The following is a 23632-nucleotide window of genomic DNA, read 5'->3' as shown; positions in this document are numbered from 1 at the left end:
GTTGTCTAGCCACTTGCCATCCGCTGCACGTCAATATACATCAGCAGAATGGCAGCGGTGGGCAAATGGGAGTACCTGTACATCCCCTTTAATTTGCAGGCCGGTGGGCGCATGCCGCTGCCGCATACTGCGTGACCATGCCCGCGGGTCCCGCGGACTCGATGTCCACCGGTGTCCCACGATCGTGGCACTGAGAAGAACGGGGAGATGTAAACAAGACGTTTCTCTGTTCTGCCTAGCAACATGACAGGGATCTACTGCTCCCTGTCATCAGGAGCAGTGATCTCTGTCATGTTGTTGTGAAACCATCCCCCCTACAGTTAGAATCAATACCTAGGACAAACTTAACCCCTTGATCACGCCTGAGTGTTTAACCCCTTCCCTGCCAGTGTCATTTACACAGTAATCAGTGCATTTTTATAGCACTGATCACTGTATAAATGACAATGGTCCCAAAATAGTGTCAAAAGTGTCCGATGTTTCCACCACAATGTTGCAGTCACGATAAAAATTGCAGATCGCCGCTGTTACTAACAAAACAAAATTAATAAAAAAAATGCTTAAATCTATCCCCTATTTTGTAGACACTATAGGCCAGATTCACAAAAGAGATACGACGGCGTATATCCTGATACGCCGTCGTATCTCTGTTTATAACTATGCGACTGATTCATAGAATCAGTTACGCATATATAGGCAGAAGATCCGACAGGTGTAATAGACTTACACTGTCGGATCTTAGGATGCAGTACCGCGGCCGCCGCTGGGGGGAGTTCGCGTCGTAAACCAGCGTTGGGTATGCAAATTAGGAGTTACGGCGATCCACAAAGCTTTTTCCCGTCGTTACGTCGTCGCGAGTGTTAGATTTCCGTCGCAAAGATAGGGCACCTTTAACATGGTGTAAAAGTACTCCACCATGTTAGAGTATGCCTGTCTTTCCCGCGTCGCTTTTGAATTATTTAAAAAAATATATATTTTCCCGGCGTAATTCTTTTTTCACGTCGCAATTCACAAAACGTTGGCGCGTCGTAATTTCGCGCAAAGCACGTCGGGAAATTTGCGGCGGGAGCATGCGCAGTACGTCCGGCACGGGAGCGCGCCTATTTTAAATGGTACCCGCCCCATTTGAATTGGGCCGCCTTGCGCCGGACCTGTTTACGATACACCGCCGCAAATTTCCAGGTAAGTGCTTTGTGGATTGGGCACTAAATCGGAAAAATTGCGGCGGTGTAACGTAAACCGGTTACGTAAAATTGCACCCGCTCTACGTGAATCTGGCCCTATAACTTTTGCGCAAACTAATCAATATACACTTATGATTTTTTTCCAAAAAATATGTATAGTAAAACCTTGGTTTGCAAGCATAATTCATTCCAGAAACATGCTTGTAATCCAAAGCGCTTGTATATCAAAGCATTTTTTTACAGGGTATAAAAGAGAAGAGAGGCACCTCTAAAGCCTCGTACACACACGATCAGTCCATCCGCTGAGAACGGTCTGAAGGACCGTTCTCATCGTTTAACCGATGAAGATGACTGATGGTCCGTCGCGCCCACACACCATCGGTTAAATAACCGATCGTGTCAGAACGCGGTGACGTAAAACACAACGACGTGCTGAAAAAAAAATGAAGTTCAGTGCTTCCAAGCATGCGTCGACTTGATTCTGAGCATGACAGGATCTTTAACCGATGGTCGTGCCTACTAACAATCGGTTTTGACCTATTGGTTAGGAATCCATCGGTTAAATTTAATGCAAGTTGGCTTTTTTTTAACCGATGGTTAAATAACCTATGGGGCCCACACACAATTGGTTTTGACCAATGAAAACGGTCCATCAGACCGTTGTCCTCTGGTTAACCTATCGTGTGTACGAGGCCTAAGTGTAGCAATACGTTGTTAAATGTTGTACCTTCATTAAATGTAACCATATTGCTACACTTAGAGGCTTCTCTCTTCTTTTTTATACTAAGTTGTGACATGACGCTACTCTTATATCAAGAAATCGCTTGTATATCAAGGCAAAATGTATTAAAACATTTTGCTTGTCTTGCAAAACGCCCTCAAACCACGTTACTTTAAAACCAAGGTTTTACTGTAGAAGAATACATATCGGCCTAAACTGAGGAAAAAAAAATAAAAATCTGATATATTTTTGGGGGATATTTCTTATAGCAAAAGTGAATATTTTTTTTTCAAAATGTACACTCTTTTTTTTTTGTTTATAGCGCAAAAAATAAAAACCGCAGAGGTGATCAAATACCACCAAAAGAAAGCTCTATTTGTGGGAAAAAAAGGACGTCAATTTTGTTTGGGTGAAAAGACGCACGGCCGCGCAATTGTTAGTTAGCCCCCCTGGTGGTATTCCAGAGTCTGACTCGGGGTTAGATTTTTGTGCTAGGATCGGTAGCCCCGAGTCAGACTCTGGCTCGCCTCGCTGGATCCACAGACTGTGTTTACTTACCTTGTCCCTGGATCCAGCGATGCCACCGCGCTGTGTGAGCGAGCGGGACCTCGCTCTATTCACACAGCGTCCTCCTGTGCCGCCGATCTCCGTTCCCTGCGACGTTACGACGCATGGGAGCGGAGAACGGCGCCAAATTCAAAAACGTAAACAAACACATTACATACAGTATACTGTAATCTTATAGATTACAGTACTGTATGTAAAAAATACACACCCCCCTTGTCCCTAGTGGTCTGCCCAGTGCCCTACATGTACTTTTATATAATAAAAACCTTTCTTTCTGCCTGCAAACTGTAGATTGTCCATAGCAACCAAAAGTGTCCCTTTATGTCAAAAATGGTTTTAGATCAGCTAGAAAACAGCGATAATAAATTATAATCACTTGCAGAATTGTGCGATAGCGATTTGTGGGGAAATTCGTCATAAAAAAAAAAAAAAATTACAGCAACAATTCTGCAACTGAGCAAATTTCTGTGATTTTGAGTTGATTACATTATTAAATAATTTTTATTAGAATTATATTATTATTATTTGTTATAATTATTTATAATTATTTATTATATTATAATTTATAATTTTGTTTTTAAAAAAATGTCATACCGGGGATGCCTACTAGACTCTTGTTTGGTCAGATTTAAGTGAGTTATTCCTAAAAATTACAGGCCTACAGTATAAAACGCCAAATTTCCTTGCAAATAATGGTACCGCTTTCAGCACCTTTTTTCTGAAAGAATCATACCGCCAGGGAGGTTAAAAAGGGTGCAGTGCTGAATCGCAAAAAGTGCTCTGGTCAGGAAGGGGGTGAATCCTGGCTAGAGAAAACCTTTATACAATAATCACACGTATAGACTCAAATTCGTTTGGTTATTAATCACTCATTCAGGAGATAGATGGGCATTTTCCCCTTTGCTTTGCACCCCCTCCTTGACATCAACTTACATCAAGCACCAGGCATACTTGGCTAGGCATAGACATAAGGCAGCGCTTTTCAGTCTACTGAAGGATCTTTCATATCAACAAGAGCTAAAAGAATTAAAGCACATATAAACCAAAGAACAAATAATATATACAGTACTGTATCTCACAAATGTGAGTACACCCCTCACATTTTTATAAATATTTTATTATAACTTTTTATGTGAAAACACTGAAGAAAAAGTAGTGAGTTTACAGCTTTCCATGGGCACCGCTGCCACCCCCTTTTCAGGCATCTGGCCTCTTTTAAGATGCCGGGCACCTGAATTACAGGGGCAGGGGTGTTTTTTTTTTTTAAGCACCTGATTAGAGCCATAGACTCTAATAGGCTTTAAAATATGTGGGCTTGTCGCTCAGAGCATTGCGTCATCAGCCCACCCAGGTGTTACAACAGCAAATTAATATTTGATGTTGTAACACTGATCCTCAATCCGGCCAATCAGAAGCAGGTGTGAGACCCGTTTTCTGATTGGCTGAAAAGAGAAGACTCCCGATTGGCCGCTGAGAAGGAGGGAGGAAACTTAAGCCAGAGCCGTCGCCCATGGAGAGCAGGAGAACGGGAGAGCCGCCGCCGCCGCCGAGACCCCAGGAGAAGCGATGCATAGATGGTGTATAAGCATTAGACCCAACCGACGAACCAACGGGAGGTGGTTGTTACTGTTTGCCGCCACCCCAAAGAAAGTTATCACCGGCCGCCACTGCTGCCATCTATTGCTGTAGGCTGCCACCATTTTTACACTAAAGTTGCCATTGAACCCAGATTGCTGAACTGGATGTCAACTTTCTTTGTAAACATTCTGAAAGTCTGCTACAAGTCTGTTACTGGTTCAGTTACGTTGTGCAATAGTCACCCCACCATAGGCGTCACTGAGGCTGACATTTCATGCTGTAGACTTGCAGAGCTCTTGCTGTAGACTTTCCACTGCAACTTTGCTTGTGCTAGAGATCTGCCATGCAAATTTGCTACAAATTGGAAAAGTGTCAACTAGACAGTGACAATGTGCAACAAATTATTGTAACAGACCTACAATTTAACACTGCCACAAATTTGTGGCAAGTTATCCTTGCTATCTTGGCATCACCCTGTTTGCGTGCCAACGCAAATGATGCCAACTAAGCCGGAAGCAGCTATATCCAAGGACCAATCAGATCCAAGGGTCTATCTGGTATCAGATCCAAGGGTCTATCTGGTAGCAGCACTGGTGTGCAGGATAATTGCTAGACTTTCAGTCCTAAAGCTTGGATTCCTGACTGAGAGCTCCTAGGTGAACTAGCCTGTCATCTTATTGGTAGCCATCTAAAGTCAATTTAAACATTATCTCCCAGTCAGAGAGCTATTGTTTACACTCCCGTCATCGGCACATGCGCAGTAAAGGAATCTGAAGCAATGGCCCCTATGTGCTATTGCTTCAGTCCATGTGCCGTTACCGGCAGCTCCCGCATGCATGCATGGAAGTGACGTCGTCGTGGCTCCGGCCAATCACAGCGCCGGAGCCGCGATACCCAGAAGTAACCCCCGGGAGAGATATTGCCGCCGGAGGGGGGGATGACGACCACTGCGGGGGCTTTGATCTAAGCTAAGTAATTCATAATGAGCTAGTATGCTATGCATACTAGCTCATTATGCCTTTGTCTTGCACGTTTTTTTTTTTTTTAAGATTGGGTTTACAACCACTTTAATTGTACTTTATTGTTATCACCTTGCCTCTTTGTGTATTAACTTTAACCCCCCTGGCGGTATTCCCGAGTCTGGCTCGGGGTAAGATTTCAATACCAAAAGCGGTAACCCCGAGCCAGACTCGGGATCGCCTCGCAGCAGCCACAGGCATGGTTTACTTACCTTGTCCCTGGATTCTGCGATGCCTCTCCGCTGTGTGAGCGAGCGGTGTCCTCCTAGCTCGATTCACAGTGCCTGTGTGCCGCCGATCTTCGTTCCCTGCAACGTTACGACGCACGGGGGCGGAGAACGGCGCCAAATTAAAAAAAGTAAACAAACACATTACATACAGTATACTGTAATCCTATAGATTACAGTACTGCATGTACAAAATACACACCCCCTTGTCCCTAGTGGTCTGTCCTGTGTCCTACGTGTTCTTTTATATAATAAAAACTGTTCTTTCTGCCTGCAAACTGTAGATTGTCCATAGCAACCAAAAGTGTCCCTTTATGTCAAAAGTGATTTTAGAGCAGCTAGAAAACAGCGATAATAAATTATAATCACTTGCAGAATTGTGCGATAGCGATTTGTGGGGAAATTCGTCATAAATAAATAAAAGTAATGACAGCGACAATTCTGCAACTGAGCAAATTTCAGTGTTTTTGATTTGATTACATTATTGAATCATTTTTATTATAATTACATTATTATTTGTTATAATTATTTATAGTTATTTATTATATTATAATTTGTTTTTGAAACTTTATCATACCCGAGATGTCTACTAGACTCTTGTTTGGACTGATTTAAGTGAGTTATTCCTAAGAATTACAGGCCTACAATGTAAATTTCCAAATTTTCATGCAAAATAATCGTACCGCTTTCAGCACCTAAAACCAGTAAATAATCATACCGCCAGGGAGGTTAAATCTTTGAATGGCTATATTTTCCAAAAAACAAGCATGTGCTTTACCACAATCAGTGTGTGCCCTTCTTGTGTAACTGCCAGGAGGACCTGGCAAAAGTATTCTAGGGGTGTCAGCCAGTGTGAGGTTCCGCCTAGGGTAAGGGAAAGAGCAGAGAATCCAATACTACCAGCTGCGCTTGTCAGGGTAGCGCTACACACATTTCTATTTTAAACCTATAAATAACACACATCTTGTCATAGGGTGACAAAGCACACCATACTGTTTCTATGGAGAAGCAGCTTTGTCAGCCTCAGGCAGGAACTGTCAGGATGACCAGGAAGGCAGGTGTTCTGTAGTCCACAGGGAGAGCTGGGGAAAATGCTAAATGATAACAATCAACTCATGCAGAATGTACAGGAAGCTGCCAACTTACATAGCAAAATACTTTCAATGGTCTATTTAAACAGACCAAAAGGAAGCAAATAAGAATTATTGTTATGCCGCGTACACACGACCATTTTTCATGACGTGAAAAAATTAATTTTTTTTAAATTGGTCGATAAAAACGATCGTGTGTAGGCTCCAGAGCATTTTCTCGACGTGAAAAATGGGCATTAAAAATGTAGAACATGCTCTAATTTTTCTCATATTTTTTCACGTCGTGAAAAACGGTCGTGTGTAGGCTTTAACGACGAAGAAAAAAAACGTGCATGCTCAGAAGCAAGTTATGAGACGGGAGCACTCGTTCTGGTAAAACTAGCGTTCGTAATGGAGATAGCACATTCGTCACGCTGTAACAGACTGAAAAGCACGAAGACTGAAAAGCGCGAATCGTCTCTCACCAAACTTTTACTAACACGAAATCAGCAAAAGCAGCCCAAAGGGTGGCACCATCCCAATGGAACTTCCCCTTTATAGTGCCGTCATACGTGTTGTACGTCACTGCGCTTTGCTCGAGCATTTTTTGTTCATGATCGTGTGTATGCAAGGCAGGCTTGACAAGAATCACGTCTTGAAAAACTTCATTTTTTTCCCATGACATGAAAAATGGTTGTGTGTACGCGGCTTTAGGGTTTATATATACCTTAATAACCTTCTGTGTCAACAAATAATCACACATTTCCTAATTAGATACAAAACAGTGCCAGATGATAGTGAAACTAGGCTTTCAGTTAAGGAAGATAACTATGAGTAATGCCTACAATTCTTTAAATGGAAAAATAACACAACATGCAAAATTGATTGCCCGGTGAAAAATTGGCTAAAATCCAATTCAGAGATTGATTTTCTAGGCAGGTATCATCCATATAAGATGATTTGAACCACCACCTTTCTTATCCTTGTATGATCTTATTGAACGAATGGTACAAGAAACCAATCTTTCACTATTTCAACTAAATCTAGCAAATATCAATTCTTAATGATTTGGTTTCCTTTTAGGCCAATTTTTTTCATTTAGGAGATTCTTTATCTCCGTATAATTTTGGTCAAGTTCCAATCAACAGAAACATAATTTGTGCAATTTCTGGTCAAATATTTAAATTGTAGCACAAAATCCGCTTCACAGTTGCAGAACCTGTTTTTTTGACTGGCTTTAATTATTAAAATGTTCAAATTGGGCAATCATTCACTGCAACTGATCAGTTAAATGATTTGATCAAACAGTCAACAAATAAAATGTAGAGTGTATGGTCAGCATTAACATAGAGAAATTGTGCAATACTACAATATAAAATAAGGTATATATAACACAACAGTAGTTGTGCGCTTAAAGGGGAGGTTCACCCTAAAAACGACTTTCTAGTATTACAATGGCCCGCCACATTACAATACAATTATGCCTATTATGTTTTTTTTTATGCTGTACATACCTCGGTACAGCTAATTCCGGGTTGCGAATCCCGTGGGAGTGGGCGTTCCTAACTTGCTGGTGATTGACGTGATGACCAAAAATGAGCTCCCCCCATCGCGTAATCTGCGTCACGATTGGCGAAAGGAGCCGAACGACGAGTCGGCGCTATACTGCGCCTGTGCACCGCCGTTCGGCTCCTTTCAGCAATCGTGACGCAGCTTACGCGATGGGGGGAGCTCGTTTTTGGTCATCACGTCAATCACCAGCAAGTTAGGAACGCCCACTCCCGTGGGATTCGCAACCCGGAAGCCACGGGTGAATTAGCTGTACCGAGGTATGAAAAATATCAAACAATATTGCGCAAACCACAGGTGGTCGTGAATCAGGCTGCCACCATAACAAAGTGGATACTTTGTGAAAAACAATGTGAAAAAAATGTAGCGCCAAGAATTTAAAGTGATTATAAATCACCTAAAAAGGATGATGTAAAGGTGCATATGACAGTCAAACGACTGATGACAATGACTGCTCTAGTGACACAAAAATTATATATACAAAACCTGTGAGGTAAGATCAAAACACATGCAACTCAATTGAAAATACCAATGTGGATGGTGCAAATAGAATGACAAGTGATCTGATCAACTATAAAAATTAGACAGAGCATCTGGTCTCTCATAAACGCCCGCTAGGTGTTGAATGAAAAATACAAGTGCAAAAAAAAAAATCCTGGACTTAATAAACCATGCGTGATGGTGAATTAGAATAATGCACCTGAAAATCCATACAAAAGTGAACTAAAAAGTCCTTAAAAGTACATATATGTTTCTTCAAATATTGGGGTGGAGCAAGAGATCTTCAACACAAATAACTCTCTTCATGCATGGACATCAATTGTAAGGGTGGGTACTCTTACCAGAAAAGGTGGACCCTCAACTTCACCATACGGTGGGAGGGTCGTCAAGGCTTTGACAGACTACCGTCTGAATCTGGGAGTCTCCACTTGGGATGGTACGATCCAAAGATAACCACACACAGTCTTGATTGTCCGGAGAGAGTGTTGTAGATGAAAATCAGCCCGTCAAGGTTGCTCCAAACACCCCGATTGTTATGCAAAAAGAAAATAATATAGAGGTGCTCCGCATAGTGTAAAAAGTAATTTATTTAAAAACTTTTTCAAATTGCACACACAGTGGCAAAAACCAAAAATAAAAATAAAAGTGAAAGGCTAGCAAAGCCACACTTGGGTGAGCAGTTATAAAACAGCAGCAGACTAAAAAAATCAGTAAAAAAAAACACAACAACTGAAAAAAGGCAGCAAGCGCTCCCACCTTGAGAAGGTAAAGGAGAATTCCAAAAAAGTCAGCAGTAGAGTTGTAAGAGAGCTATCACCCATTCTCCTTTACCTTCTCAAGGTGGGAGCGCTTGCTGCCTTTTTTCAGTTGTTGTGTTTTTTTTTTTTACTGATTTTTTTAGTCTGCTGCTGTTTTATAACTGCTCACCCAAGTGTGGCTTTGCTAGCCTTTCACTTTTATTTTTATTTTTGGTTTTTGCCACTGTGTGTGCAATTTGAAAAAGTTTTTAAATAAATTACTTTTTACACTATGAGGAGCACCTCTATATTATTTTCTTTTTGCATAACAATCGGGGTGTTTGGAGCAACCTTGACGGGCTGATTTTCATCTACAACACTCTCTCCGGACAATCAAGACTGTGTGTGGTTATCTTTGGATCGTACCATCCCAAGTGGAGACTCCCAGATTCAGACGGTAGTCTGTCAAAGCCTTGACGACCCTCCCACCGTATGGTGAGGTTGAGGGTCCACCTTTTCTGGTAAGAGTACCCACCCTTACAATTGATGTCCATGCATGAAGAGAGTTATTTGTGTTGAAGATCTCTTGCTCCACCCCAATATTTGAAGAAACATATATGTACTTTTAAGGACTTTTTAGTTCACTTTTGTATGGATTTTCAGGTGCATTATTCTAATTCACCATCACGCATGGTTTATTAAGTCCAGGATTTTTTTTTGCACTTGTATTTTTTATTCAACACCTAGCGGGCGTTTATGAGAGACCAGATGCTCTGTCTCATTTTTATAGTTGATCAGATCACTTGTCATTCTATTTGCACCATCCACATTGGTATTTTCAATTGAGTTGCATGTGTTTTGATCTTACCTCACAGGTTTTGCATATATAATTTTTGTGTCACTAGAGCAGTCATTGTCATCAGTCGTTTGACTGTCATATGCACCTTTACATCATCCTTTTTAGGTGATTTATAATCACTTTAAATTCTTGGCGCTACATTTTTTTCACATTGTACCGAGGTATGTACAGCATAAAAAAAAACATAATAGGCATAATTGTATTGTAATGTGGCGGGCCATTGTAATACTAGAAAGTCGTTTCTAGGGTGAACCTCCCCTTTAAGCCCTGTACACACTGCCCAGAATCGCGTCAGGAAAAACAAGTTGCTTTTCCTGACGAGGTTCTTTGCAAGAATCTCCTCCTGGCCGAGTGTACAGACACTCCATTCAAAAGAACCGCCATTCTTTTAAATGGCACGAACGCAGTGATGTCATCGTCTACAACGAGCATGCGTTTGTCACATTCGATGCCGTCGCCGCCATCTTGCTACACCCTAGCATCCTGCATCTTCTCCGTCGCTTCCGGGTATGGGTCTTCGGGAGCGGGCGTTCCTTCTTGATTGACAGTCTTCCGAGAGGCTTCTGACGGTCGCATCCATCGCGTCACGATTTTCCGAAAGAAGCCGAACGTCGGTGCGCAGGCGCAGTATAGAGCCGCACCGACGTTCGGCTTCTTTCGGCTACTAGTGACGCGATGGATGCGACCGTCGGAAGCCTCTCGGAAGACTGTCAATCAAGAAGGAACGCCCGCTCCCGAAGACCCATACCCGGAAGCGACGGAGAAGATGCATCTCGAAAACGGTAAGTACAGCTCATATTTTAAAACAACTAGCCGATTCCCCTAGACAAAACGAGCATCCATCTAAGGCCCCGTACACACCATAGAATCCATCCGCTGAAAAATCTCAGCGGATCGGTTTCAGCGGATAGATTCTATGGTGTGTACATTCCTGCGGATATTTATCCACGGGAATTTCACGATTCCAGCAGATAAAAATTTGTACACATGTCTACAAATCTATCCGCTTGAATCGATCCCAACCGATTGATCCGCTGGTCTGTACAGACTCACCGGATCAATCAGTCCGAAGGGATCCCCCGCATGCGTTGTAATGATTCGGCGCATGCGTGGAATTCCTTATATGACAGCGGCGCGCTCGTCGCCGCGTCATCATCGCGGCGACGGCGCGACACGTCATCGCAAGGGGATTTCGGCGCGGATTTCGATCCTATGGTGAGTACACTCCATCGGATCCAAATCCGCTGAAATCCTCGAGAGGATTTATCCTCGGAAACGGTCCGCTGGACCGTATCCGCGGATAAATCCTCTCGTGTGTACTAGGCCTAAGGGGAAAAGAAAAAAAAAACATAATTGGGTGAACTCCCGCTTTAATCTATTTTTCATCATTTTTAAAAGGAATCAGTTAACTTTTATGTCTCTATACCCTGTAAACAGTCATTTCAGCAAAAAAATTGTTTTCCTTTAGTGACCCTTTAACCTCTGCCCCTGTCCCAAGTCTTTTGCAGACTCCAACAGGTTTTCTTCTAAGATTGCCCTGTATTTGACCCCACCCATCTTCCCATCAACTCTGACCAGCTTCCCTGTCCCTGATGAAGAAAACCATCTCTACAACATGATGCTAACACCATCATGTTTCACAGTGGGGATGATGTGTTCAGGGTGACATGCAGTGTTGTTTTCCACCCACACACAGCGTTTTGCTTTCTAGGCCAAAAAGTAAAATTTTGGTCAGCACCTTCTTCCACATGTTTGCTGTGTCCTCCACATGGCTTCTCGAAAACTGCAAATAGATTTCTTTCAACAATGGCTTTCTTCTTGCCACTCTTCCATAAAGGCCAGATTTGTGGAGTGCACGACTAATAGTTGTCTTGTGGACAGATTCTCCCACCTGAGCTGTGGATCTCTGCAACTCCTCCAGAGTTACCATGGGCCTCCTGGCTGCTTCTCTGATTAATGCTCTCCTTGTCCGGCCTGTCAGTTTATGTGGATGGCCATGTCTTGGTAGGTTTGCAGGTGTACCATACTCTTTCCATTTTCGGAAGATGGATTAAACAGTGCTCCATGATATGTTCAAAGCTTGGATTTGTTTTTAACCTAACCCTACTTTAAACTTCTCCACAACTTTATCCCTGATCTGTCTGGTGTGTTCCTTGGCCTTCATAATGCTGTTTGTTCACTAAGGTTCTCTAACAAAACTATGGGGGCTTCCCAGAACAGCTGTATTTATACTGAGATTAAATTACACACAGGTGAACTTTATTTACTAATTAGTGACTTCTGAGGGCAATTCGTACTACTAGATTTTAGTTAGGTGTATTAGAGTAAATCGGGCTGAATAAACATGCACGCCACACTTTTCAGATATTTATTTGTAAAAAAAATTAAAACCATTTCCATTTATCATTTTCTTTTCACTTCATAATTATGAGCACCTTTGTGTTGGTATATCACAAAAGAAAAAAAAAATAATAAAAAATACATTTATGTTTTTGGTTGTAACATGACATAATGTGGAAATTTTCAAAGGGTATGAACACTTTTTCAAGGCACTGTAAATCTAGTGTAGCGCTATACTCGTAGAAGCCCCTGGACAGAATAGGTCCCTTGTTCCTTGCCTCAACCATCTCAAGAACTTGAGCCCCTCTGACACACTATGTTAACCACTTCAGCTCCTGAAGAATTTTCCCCCTTCCTGACCAGAGCACTTTTTGCGATTCGGCACTGCGTCGATTTAACTGACAATTGCGCGGACTAGCGACCTGGTACCCAAACAAAATTGATGTCCTTTTTTTCCCACATATTTTTCTACATATTTTTCTGTAAAAAAAAAAAAATCGCAATAAGCGTATATTGATTGGTTCGTGCAAAAGTTATAGACCCAGATTCTCCAAAAAGCGCCTATCTTTAGGCGGGCGTAGCATATCTCAGGTACGTTGCTTTGCACAGCCGTGCCATTCTACTGACGTATATGTACAGGCGGCAGTTGACAAGTCCTTAAATGTATACACATGCAATAGCACAGAAAATCCTTATTAAAAAAAGCAGGCATTGTCACTAAACACAGTTGGTAACAAAGCAAGCATAAAGTTAAATCAATGGTAGTAGAACACGTTTTAGTATACAGAATAGTGAGTGGCAAAGACTAAGCATAGGATGATGTTTGGTGTCCAGATCAATATAAACAGTAGCAAGGCCACCTTAGGTGTAGCAGTGAGCAGTAATAAAGCAATAAAATGTAAGCAACCAAATACAGCAACTATACTGCCAGAGTACATAATTGTAGGTTATGCTAAGCCTAGACTGACTAATTCGCACTGTTCATGAGTAAATGAGAAAAATGCAAATTTAGAGGGCGATTAGAGTATTAATAGACTCTGATCCAAATTAGTTATGTTCAAAACAGGGTCTCTGTCTTAGCTTGGCTGTGCTTTTCTGTGCTGTGGGTTCATTCTGTTGTTGCTGGGGTGATGTTCCACCCCAGGACGATAGGTGGCAGAGTCGAGACTTGGGTGCTTTTTCCCAACAGCCAATCAGGAGGGAGTTTTCTCGCTGGGCATGCTGGGAGAGGGTATTTATGGGACAGACGCCATTGAGTCTGGGTCTTCTTTTAGTGTGGCACCCACCTTATGGTGACCACATCACGGCGCCCCCGCGTTATTGTCTACCTGGCCGGGGCATGCGTACCATGTTGGTCCGGAACATTTGAGCAGCGGCGGGGACCCAGTGATCGACTGGGTTTCCATTCTCGAAGATCCCAAGTGGTATATCTTTTCAGTGGGGAGTCCATCTGCGGAGAGCCAATGAGAGGCTGGCGATCCAAAAGGATTACGACAAACCACCGGGATCATGGTAGCCGGAGACTGAAGGATTGATCACCTGTCAGTCTGTACCTGGGCTACTATAAGAAGGAGATCCAGGCGCAATTCTTCAAGGAGGATTGTCTCTGTAATTGTAATCAGTGAGGGCCTGTGGCAGAGGTTTCTCCCTGAGTCCATTCCAGGAGGGTCTGTGGCAGAGACTTTTCCCAGAAAAAGGTTTGAGTGATACTCCGGCTGCCAGGTCCGTGAGAGAGGCCTGTCTGAGTACGCTAAGCCCACTCAGGCAGGAGTGGTGCAGAAAGGGTTACATATGGGAGCAGGACTGTTTCCAAATACTATGCCTATATCTGCTGTTCTCCTTCTTCCTTCAACTCTATCCTTTCACCACCAGTTTATTGTTTTTTCCCGGCTGGGTAATAACGAGCACAGCAAAAGACACCTGTTGCGGACATTACTTTACTACTGCTATATGCACCATACACCCCTAGGAATTCAGAGAGCCATGAGGTAAACGTGCCACCCAAAACAAACCAGCAGCTCCTCCTGGGGTAGTGCTACACAGACATTACATAAAGTTCAATTGGCTGCCAAGTGGTGCAAGGTGGTGCCTCATGCTGTGCTGCGCTGAAAAAAGTAGTGCTTGCACCACTCTTTTTCAGGGCCGCATGCCGCACACCACTGCAATGCAGTGGTGTGAAACAGGCACACAGGGGACAAGGCATTTTGCCTTGTCATGCAGTGGGACTGCAATGGGTGGTTATGCACCCAGAGAGAAGAAATTGAGCTGCAAGTTTGAAAATCACCAGCTAAGCTATTGCTAAACATTCTGCAAGTCTGCTGCAATTTCTGGTTCAGTTTTGTTGTGCAGTAGACATCCCAGCCCAGGGGTCACTGTGGCTGAATTTGGAAAAGTGTCAACTAGAACTTGTGTTTCATGTGCTCTGCAAGTGTACTTTACAACTTGCCAGTCAAAATGTGCAACAAGTTAACAGACTTACAATTAGACACTGCCACACATGTGTGGCAAGTTATGCATGCTATCTGGGCATCTGGTGAGAATGGAGCCTTAGGCAGATGTAAGGAAATGCTGTAAAGTAAGAATGCTTTAAAAAAAAATGCATTTGTTTATGTTGATCAATTTGGAAAATACAAAATGAGCAAACAGAAGAATAATCTAAATCAAATCAATATTTGGTGTTACTACCCTTTGGTTTCAAACCAGCATCTATTCATACACTTGCACACATTGTACACTTGCACAAATCAGGCTTTTTATAGGATTAGAGTAAGAGCCGGTTCACACTGGGGCGGCACGACTTCGGGGGCGACTCGGCAACGCGTCCTGAAGACGACTTCAGAGGCGACTTGCAAAATGACTTCTGTATAGAAGTCAATGCAAGTCGCCCCGAGTCGCCCCCAAAGTCATACAAGAACCTTTTTCTAAGTCGGAGCGACTTGCGTCGCTCCTATTAGAACGGTTCTATTAAATAGAATGGGAGTCGCCTGACGAGTCGCCCCAGTGTGAACCGGCTCTTAGGTGTATGATTAACCAAATATACCAAGCAGGTGCAAGTCATCATCAATTTCATATGTAGGCTGAAACAAAGCTATTAACAGGAACAAAAACAGCTGTGAAGAAGTCTTACTGGGTAAGGAAAACTGTTACTAAAGTCAGGTTATGGGAGATAGTTTTATGTCACAGGTTAACCTCCTCGCGCCAGCACTATAGCTGAATAACGGCTACAGCACAGACCCGCTCTCTCTCTATTTAATGTCTATGCAATCCAGCAGTGTGTGAGATGACATTCCAGACCCTCTGTAGCAATGGTGTGGTGCAATCACTGTGGTCATTGATGTGCATTAATGGCGTCCATCTCTTCCTGGGCCTCCACTCGATCCCCGGGTCAGCCTTGCCCTTGCTACAGTTTGGCAGTGGCTGCAGGTGTGTATTCCCCGAATCTATAGCTCCAAGAAAGTAAAGTTTTGCTAGGCAGTTCAGTAAAAGCCATCTCACCACTCTCCCTGCTCCTTGGCACCTCCTGGGAACTGTCGGCCCCATTGTTTGGCTGCCATCTTGAACAGGGCTGCCATCAGGAATAATGGGGCCACTTACTCAGCTGCTGCTGCGAATTGGGGTCGGGCTTTGGGTGCTGATGAACAAAAAAAAGGGGGGTTGCCTGGGGACCTATGAGTCCCTTACAAAAGAAGGGGGTGTAGCCACCCGGGCCCCTGAGGAGAGGACCTCTGGGCCCTTTAATAAAAAAAATTAAGAAAAAAAATGTATACAAAAAAGGGGGGTTGCCATCCAGGGCCCTGGGGACCTCTGGGCCCTTTAATAAAAAAATAAAAAAAATATATATATAAAAAAATTATTATTTTTTTATATAAAAAAGGGGGGTTGCCATCCGGGGCCCTTGGGACCTCTGGGACCCTGGGGACCTCTGGGCCCTTTAATTAAAAAAAATATAAAAAAAATGTTAGAAAAAAAAAAGGGGGGTTGCCATCCGGAGCCCTGGGAACCTCTGGGCCCTTTAATAAAAACAAAAAAATAAATACAAATTATATATATATATATATATATATATATATATATATATATATATATATATATATACGGAAATTAATTTTTGTGGGACATTAGCTAATTAATATTCGCTAATGTCTTCCTGTTTCTTCTCCTGGCCAATCAGGAAGTGAGACCCGATTGGTCGGGAGGAGAAGCGACCACCAGGACTCGGGAGGAAATGCAAGGGGGAGGAAGCCACCACCTGGATGGGGTAAGTGCAGGGGCTGACGGGGTGCCTGGCAGGTCGATGGGCGAGTGATGCAGCGATCGAGCACCGGGAGGGAAGCAGGGAGCGAGCAAGCCCCGGGGGGGAAATTTTGTTGGCTGACAGTTGAGCACCAGTGGCATTACCCAAGGTTTATTGGAGAACCCAAATAGCCAAACAACAGAAGTGATACGCAAGACACGCTCTGGTGGTTAATCTCAGTTCCTCAGAGCTCAAAAACCCATTTGAGCCCTGAGGAAGGGGGGGGGGGGGGTTTCTGAAACGCATGCTGATATTGCCAATTGTGTAGTCATCCATCACCACGTTGATTGACCATCAGAGAGTGTCATGCATATCACTTCTGTTGTTTGTGAGTATTAATTCCAATAAACCTCGGGTAATGAGCTAGGCATTTGTGTGACCTTTTGTTAATATTTCCTGTCTGAGGTTTACAACCACTTTAGGTAGGTTTGGCCCTCAATAGACATAATATACCCCCCCCCCCACCCTTAAAAACGTAGTCCTCTCAGGTTGGTCCGGTGTTTCATCTGCCTACTTTAGACATTCATTTTTGAAATACCTGTTTGCAAGACCCTTTTTCTTTGGACATGCTTTCTTTGTTTCAAACATGTCTAAAGATTTCCCTATGGCCAAAAGCGGTTCTTAAGTTTTTCTACACAGTGTAGAGAACAATGGAGAAATTAAAGGAAGGTTCCAATCGGATGCATCTCTTTCTTATGCGATGGCAGTCACTCAAGAATTTCCAACACAGCTCTATAGCCCTGTACACACGATCGGTTTGTCTAATGAAAACAGACCGATAGACCGTTTTCATCGGACAAACCGATCGTGTGGGGGCCCCATCGGTTTGTTTTCCATTGGTGAAAAAAAAATAGAACATGTTTTAAAATTTCCCTATGGATAAAAAACCGATAGAAAAAAACGATCATATGTGTGGAAGTCCATCGGTCAAAAATCCACGCATGCTCAGAATCAAGTCGACACATGCTCGGAAGCATTGAACTTCATTTTTTTCAGCACGTCGTAGTGTTTTACGTCACCGCCTTGGACACGGTCGGATTTTTGACTGATGGTGTGTAGGCAAGACTGATGAAAGTCAGCTTCATCGGATATCTGACGAAAAAATCCATCAGGTTAGATTCCATCAGATATCCGATCGTGTGTACAGGGCTTAAGTGGTGTAAAACTGCATAAAAAGGTAAATCGTCCTCCTTGTATGTGTAACTCAGTGCGGTCTAATCAATGCTAATTATTCTTCATCAGCATGACATGCTGCGGGGAACAAAAGTCTTTATAAGTCTAATCTCATCAATTATAGTTGTGGACTGGCATCACAAGGGTCATTTTTTTCCTTCCAATCTTTATCAGTCATTTCACATGTATGTGTGTCCCATGGTTTGTGTCACTGTGTGACCGGACACTGATAATTAACTTCCTGACTCGTTTTAACTCTACCACAACTAGATTAGATGTTAAAGTACCTAATGTACTCATACAGGGCACAGGAAAACTCACAAGGAAGGCAATCAATTAGCATACAAAGGGACATCGAAAGGTTAATACAATGTACAATATTACATAAAGAAAGCAAAAGAGATATTTATATACCAAAGAAGACTCAAGGACGGTGACACATACAGTGACGCAGACCAAGCAAGCAATGTATGCAAAGGCACAAAGTGGTATAAAATCAAACATCGCTGTACAAAGGGACATACAGGAGTATAATGATAAAAGGCAGTAAGTACATGCTGTTCCCTATGACAACGAGAAGCGGCTATAGATAATGAGATTCACCAAAAATGAAAAGTCTTATACAGAGTAAAGAGATTAAATGCTACAACAACAACTTGTATGGGGAGTATAGGTTCCTACATACAGGCTTATTAAAAATACAGTAAACAGTGCAAAAAAAAAGTGCATTCATCCCCAAAAAATGATCATAAATAATATTTTATCGAGCTTCCTAAAATCTGACCAGTTGCTATTGGTTACATCTCCTCCAGCATCATCGCTGTTTTTTTTTTGCACTGTTACAAAGTCTGATATATTGTAAAGAGATAAAAAAGCGATGAAAAGCACGTATAAGAAAAACAGGGTCATGCAAATCATATGGGGGGTCAAAGTACAGCACGCTAAGGAACCCAAATCTCATTTTATGAGCCGCTTGCAGATACAAGATGCAGACACAGATTAAGATCTCATATATTCAACTTGACTTTACAATGCTGTTGCCTGACAAGTACAAGGATAAGCAAAAACTGACGCTGGAAAGCATGGAAATACAAAGATCATTTAAAGACTAATATAGCAATAGCTGTATTTAATGATGTGCCATAACCCAAGGCAACCAATCCCTGGGCAGCTTGCATTGGTCTTAATGAACTTAATTGCTGCAAGCTTACAAGTCTAATTGCTCTTTGTACTCTTTTTTTTTTTTTAAGAGGATCCTAAATATTTAAGTGAAGGCAAGTTCATCAATATGGTGCAAGAATTTTCTATAGTACTTCCACATACCTGTGCAAGGTGTCTCCTATATCAGATGTGGCTCACTAATTAGGAAAGCAAACAGTTGTGTGCCTCTTACAAGTAGGCAGAGGTGTTCTTTGCAGCCCCTGGTGACTTGCTTGGGTCAGTTTCACCTGTACAGGTGCTTTTTTTCCCCTACTGGCTCTCCAATTTCATGCTCCTTCCTTTAACCTGTTCGCTCTGTTTCAGTCTCCCTGTGTCTCTATCTCCCCGTATCAAGCATTTGTCTGACAGTGGCACACAGGTTGCAAACCAATCAGGGGCTGAGAAGGTGGAGAGAGGGGGAGTGAGTGGGAGTGAGGGAGAGAAAGCTATAAATACATAGGGAGAGAGAGAGGGATGGACACAAAGAAAGAGTGAAACATTTAAAAAAAAAAATTGAGAAAAAGGTGAAGAAAGAATGAAGAAGAGAAATGCATTGACTCTTTTCCTAGCTGTGCTGTATATTGGATGCATCTCTGCACTGATGCATATATTTCAAATCATTCATTATTGAGGCAGGGAAAATGTTATTTCCCCAAAGGAACGGAAAAAAAAAATCCCCTGCCTGTAACCCTTTCCACTGTACCACTAAGCAGTTAATATAAAAAGAGGTTTCCTGTTAAGTGGCATGTAGTGAGTTAATGGGAGTCATGGAGTGACCTCCCCCATTTCACTGCGTCATTCCTCACACTCATTCTCCCCCTCTCTACCTCATTCATTTTTCCGCATGCATCCATCCTGCCCCATTCATATCCCTCTCCTCTGCTAACCCCTGCTCACATGCTGACACACATACCAATGCACCCATAGCTTGTACTTATGCAGCAGCCATCTAAGGGAGATGATACAGACATATCGCCCTATATCAATAATTACATGGTCCTGCAAACACTTGCTGCAAAAAAAAAAATGCTGTAAGCCTTTCCACGAAAAATAACCTATAGGCGTCCAGAAAAGTCATACAAAGTATTTTAGTAGCTTAGCAGCCCACATGACGCACAACACAGTAATTAAAAAATATTTATTTATATTCCAAACCGTATACAGGCTTACAAGAGAACAATGGATTTTTTTTTTCTTTTTTTGTTCAAAATCGACAGCGAGGATAGCAATGAATAATATTAAGCAACTAGGGAAATGGTAAATCCAGGAAGTGAAATTTCCCTAGGTGACGGAAAGAAGAACACGGTGTTTGAGGAAAGGCTTGGTGGCAGAGGGCTTGCGAGTGTCTGCGGTAGCAGGCTGGGGATTCCTCTTCCAAGATCCTATAGAAAACAAAAGACAGGCAATCAGGCACAGGAAGAATAGAAACAGTGAGACGTTGTACTGTACACAGCAGTATCCGAGCCCCTTTCACCTCTTGTCAGACTAGAAATGACGCTATGACATGCATTCTTAGGCATTTGCATATTGACAGCCTTTGTTAGCGTTTTTTTTTTTTGGAATAATATGATGAAAAGGAATAATAGAGATGGATTTATTAAGAAAAAAGGCTGGAAAAGACTTACCGTACTAATGTGTGATTAAAAAATAATTTGTCACCACACATATCCAAGACTTGCATTTCCCTTCTGAATGCAGGTTTTTTATTAGAAACAAGGAATATAAACAGAACTTACGCACACCAAAAATGAATCACATTCAATAGTGATGTTTCCGGGACACCGGAATTTTTTCCAAGTGATTCTAAACAGGATGATGAGTTATGATTGGCATAACAATCAGGTATGCCTCTGTGGTCATTATGCCACAATTGAGAGTTTTATCACAACTGTATGCTGTAATAGACTGCTGTGTGCCTGAATGGTGACAATAGTTAGATCTCTCTAAGGGTGAGTGGAATGATGTCAAAGCTTTGAGGGATAATTGTATAACCACTTAAGCCCCGGACCATATTGCTGCCCAAAGACCCAAGGTGTTTTTACAGTTTGGGACTGCGTCGCTTTAACAGACAATTGCGCGGTCGTGCGACGTGGCTCCCAAACAAAATTGGGGTCCTTTTTTTCCCACAAATAGAGCTTTCTTTTGGTGGTATTTGATCACCTCGGCGGTTTTTATTTTTTGCGCTATAAACAAAAATAGAGCGACAATTTTGAAAAAAATGCAATATTTTTTACTTTTTGCTATAATAAATATCCCCCAAAAACATATATAAAAATTTTTTTTTTCCTCAGTTTAGGCCGATACGTATTCTTGTACCTATTTTTGGTAAAAAAAATCGCAATAAGCGTTTATCGATTGGTTTGCGCAAAATTTATAGCGTTTACAAAATAGGGGATAGTTTTATTGCATTTTTATTATTTTTTTTTTTTTTACTACTAATGGCGGCGATCAGCGATTTTTTTCGTGACTGCGACATTATGGCGGACACTTCGGACAATTTTTACACATTTTTGGGATTTTTGTCATTTTCACAGCAAAAAATGCATTTAAATTGCATTCTTTATTGTGAAAATGACAGTTGCAGTTTGGGAGTTAACCACAGGTGGCGCTGTAGGATTTGGTGTACACTGTGTGTGTGTTTACAACAGTAGGGGGGTGTGGCTGTAGTAATGACGTCATTGATCGTGTCTTCCCTATAAAGGGAATGACGCGATCGATGCGCCGACACAGTGAAGCACGGGGGAAGCCGTGTTTACACACGGCTCTCCCCGTTCTTCAGCTCCGGGGAGCGATCGCGACGGAGCGGCTATAAACAAATAGCCGCGCCGTCGTCCCGGATCGCTCCCCGAGGGGACCCGACCGCCGCAAGTCGCGGGGGGGGTCCCGATCGGACCCCCCACCCACGTCTAGGCAGGGACGTACAGGTACGCCAATGTGCCTGTACGTGCCATTCTGCCGACGTATATGTACAGGCGGCGGTCGGGAAGGGGTTAATCATCATCATACCGATAGGCAAGAGGGAGCTTTCAGTGTGTTGGATAATACTGTATTCTCTACTTAGGCAGATCGTTAACTTCCAATATATAAAAATTCTGTGTAGGACATTGCTAAGGATGTGCATACAGTAAAACCTTTGTTTACGAGCATAATTCGATCCAAAGCATTTTTTTTACAAGATATCAAAGAGAAGCGAGGCACCTCTAAGTGTAGCAATAAGTTGCTAAATGTTGTACCTTCATTAAAAGCGGATGTGCCACTAAAAAAAAATATTAAAAGCCAGCAGCTACAAATACTGCAGCTGCTGACTTTTAATATTAGGACACTTACCTGTCCTGGAGTCCAGCGCCATCCGCAGCAGAGGACGAGCGATCGCTCGTCACTCTGCTGCTCCCCCCGCCATCCTCAGTGAGGGAACCAGGAAGTGAAGCGCTCCGGCTTCACTACCCGGTTCCCTACGACACATGCGCGAGTTGCGCTGCACCGCTGATTGGCTCCCGCTGTGCTCTGGGAGCCGAGTATTCCCAGAGTACAACGGGGGGAGGACGGGAGGTGACGTTCTGCCTGCAGTTAACCCGGAACTGTGTGGCCGGAAGTGGGTGCAAATACCTGTCTTTAGACAGGTATCTGCACCCCCCTCCCCCCTGAAAGGTGTCAAATGTGACACCGGAGGGGGGGAGGGTTCCGATCAGCGTGAGTTCCACTTTAGCGTGGAGCTCCGCTTTAAATGTAACCATATTGCTACACTTAGAGGCTCCTCTCTTCTTTTTTATACTCAGTTGTGACATGAAGCTACTCTTATATCAAGACATTGTTTGTTTATCAAGGCAAAATTGATTAAAACATTTTGCTTGTCTTGCAAAACGTTCTCAAACCAAGTTACTCTCAAACCAAGGTTTTACTGTATATATATATATATATATATATATATATATATATATATATATATATATATGTGTGTGTGTGTGTAAGGATTGCAATAATAATGGATAGATAACCAGTGATACTAACAATTTCCTGACATTCCCTATGGCACTAAATATTTCTGGCAACCCAAAGTCTACAACACATTACATTAATGGAATAACCAACTGTGCACTGTGAGGACCTTCTCCAACATCTTTCATCTTTGTAATCTTTTATTCCTGACAATGGGTTCAATGCTGTAAAACATGTTTTCAAAGCTTTGCCCAATATTTCTACACTACCTTACATCTAAAATATTTTGCCTGTAGCATATCACTCACTGTGAACAGATAAATCTACTCTGGGTACCAAAACTACTTTAACAGCAAAGGGGACAACAATGGGCTGGTTGATGTCCTGTTATCTGCAAACCTCATTGTGGGCGAAGAAAGATTCATCTATATGGATGCCACCCATTAGACATGTGCATTTGTTTTCGTCCAAATGCATTTTCGTCCGAATTTCAGGTATTTTCGTTATCGTTTTAACAAACGAAAACAAACGCACAGAATACGAAAACCGAAAGATCGGACATAAACAAATGCTTTATTTTCGTTTTCGTCTGTCGAATGTGCCTAACCTTAACTCTATTCGTCCAAGATTATTCTACATAGAGAGAAAATATTCGAC

The 23632-nt window shown here is 42.4% G+C and overlaps 2 protein-coding genes across 2 annotated transcripts in view; both read right to left on the bottom strand.

Annotated features, from left to right (window-relative positions):
- The window catches only part of SSTR3 (somatostatin receptor 3), a 40403-nt gene extending 20375 nt beyond the window's left edge, over window positions 1-20028 (bottom strand). The window contains exon 1 of the mRNA XM_040359421.1: window positions 19163-20028. The gene's annotated coding sequence lies outside the window, so the exon portion shown is untranslated. The remainder of the gene's footprint in view (window positions 1-19162) is intronic.
- A 177-nt stretch (window positions 20029-20205) lies between these two features.
- Window positions 20206-23632, bottom strand: part of RAC2 (Rac family small GTPase 2) — a 156531-nt gene continuing 153104 nt past the window's right edge. Inside the window, exon 7 of the mRNA XM_040359420.1 lies at window positions 20206-20421. The gene's annotated coding sequence lies outside the window, so the exon portion shown is untranslated. The remainder of the gene's footprint in view (window positions 20422-23632) is intronic.

This window comes from Rana temporaria, chromosome 7, assembly GCF_905171775.1.
Source record: "Rana temporaria chromosome 7, aRanTem1.1, whole genome shotgun sequence".
Taxonomy (NCBI): Eukaryota; Metazoa; Chordata; class Amphibia; order Anura; family Ranidae; genus Rana; species Rana temporaria.
This window is presented reverse-complemented; position numbering and strand designations above follow the sequence as displayed.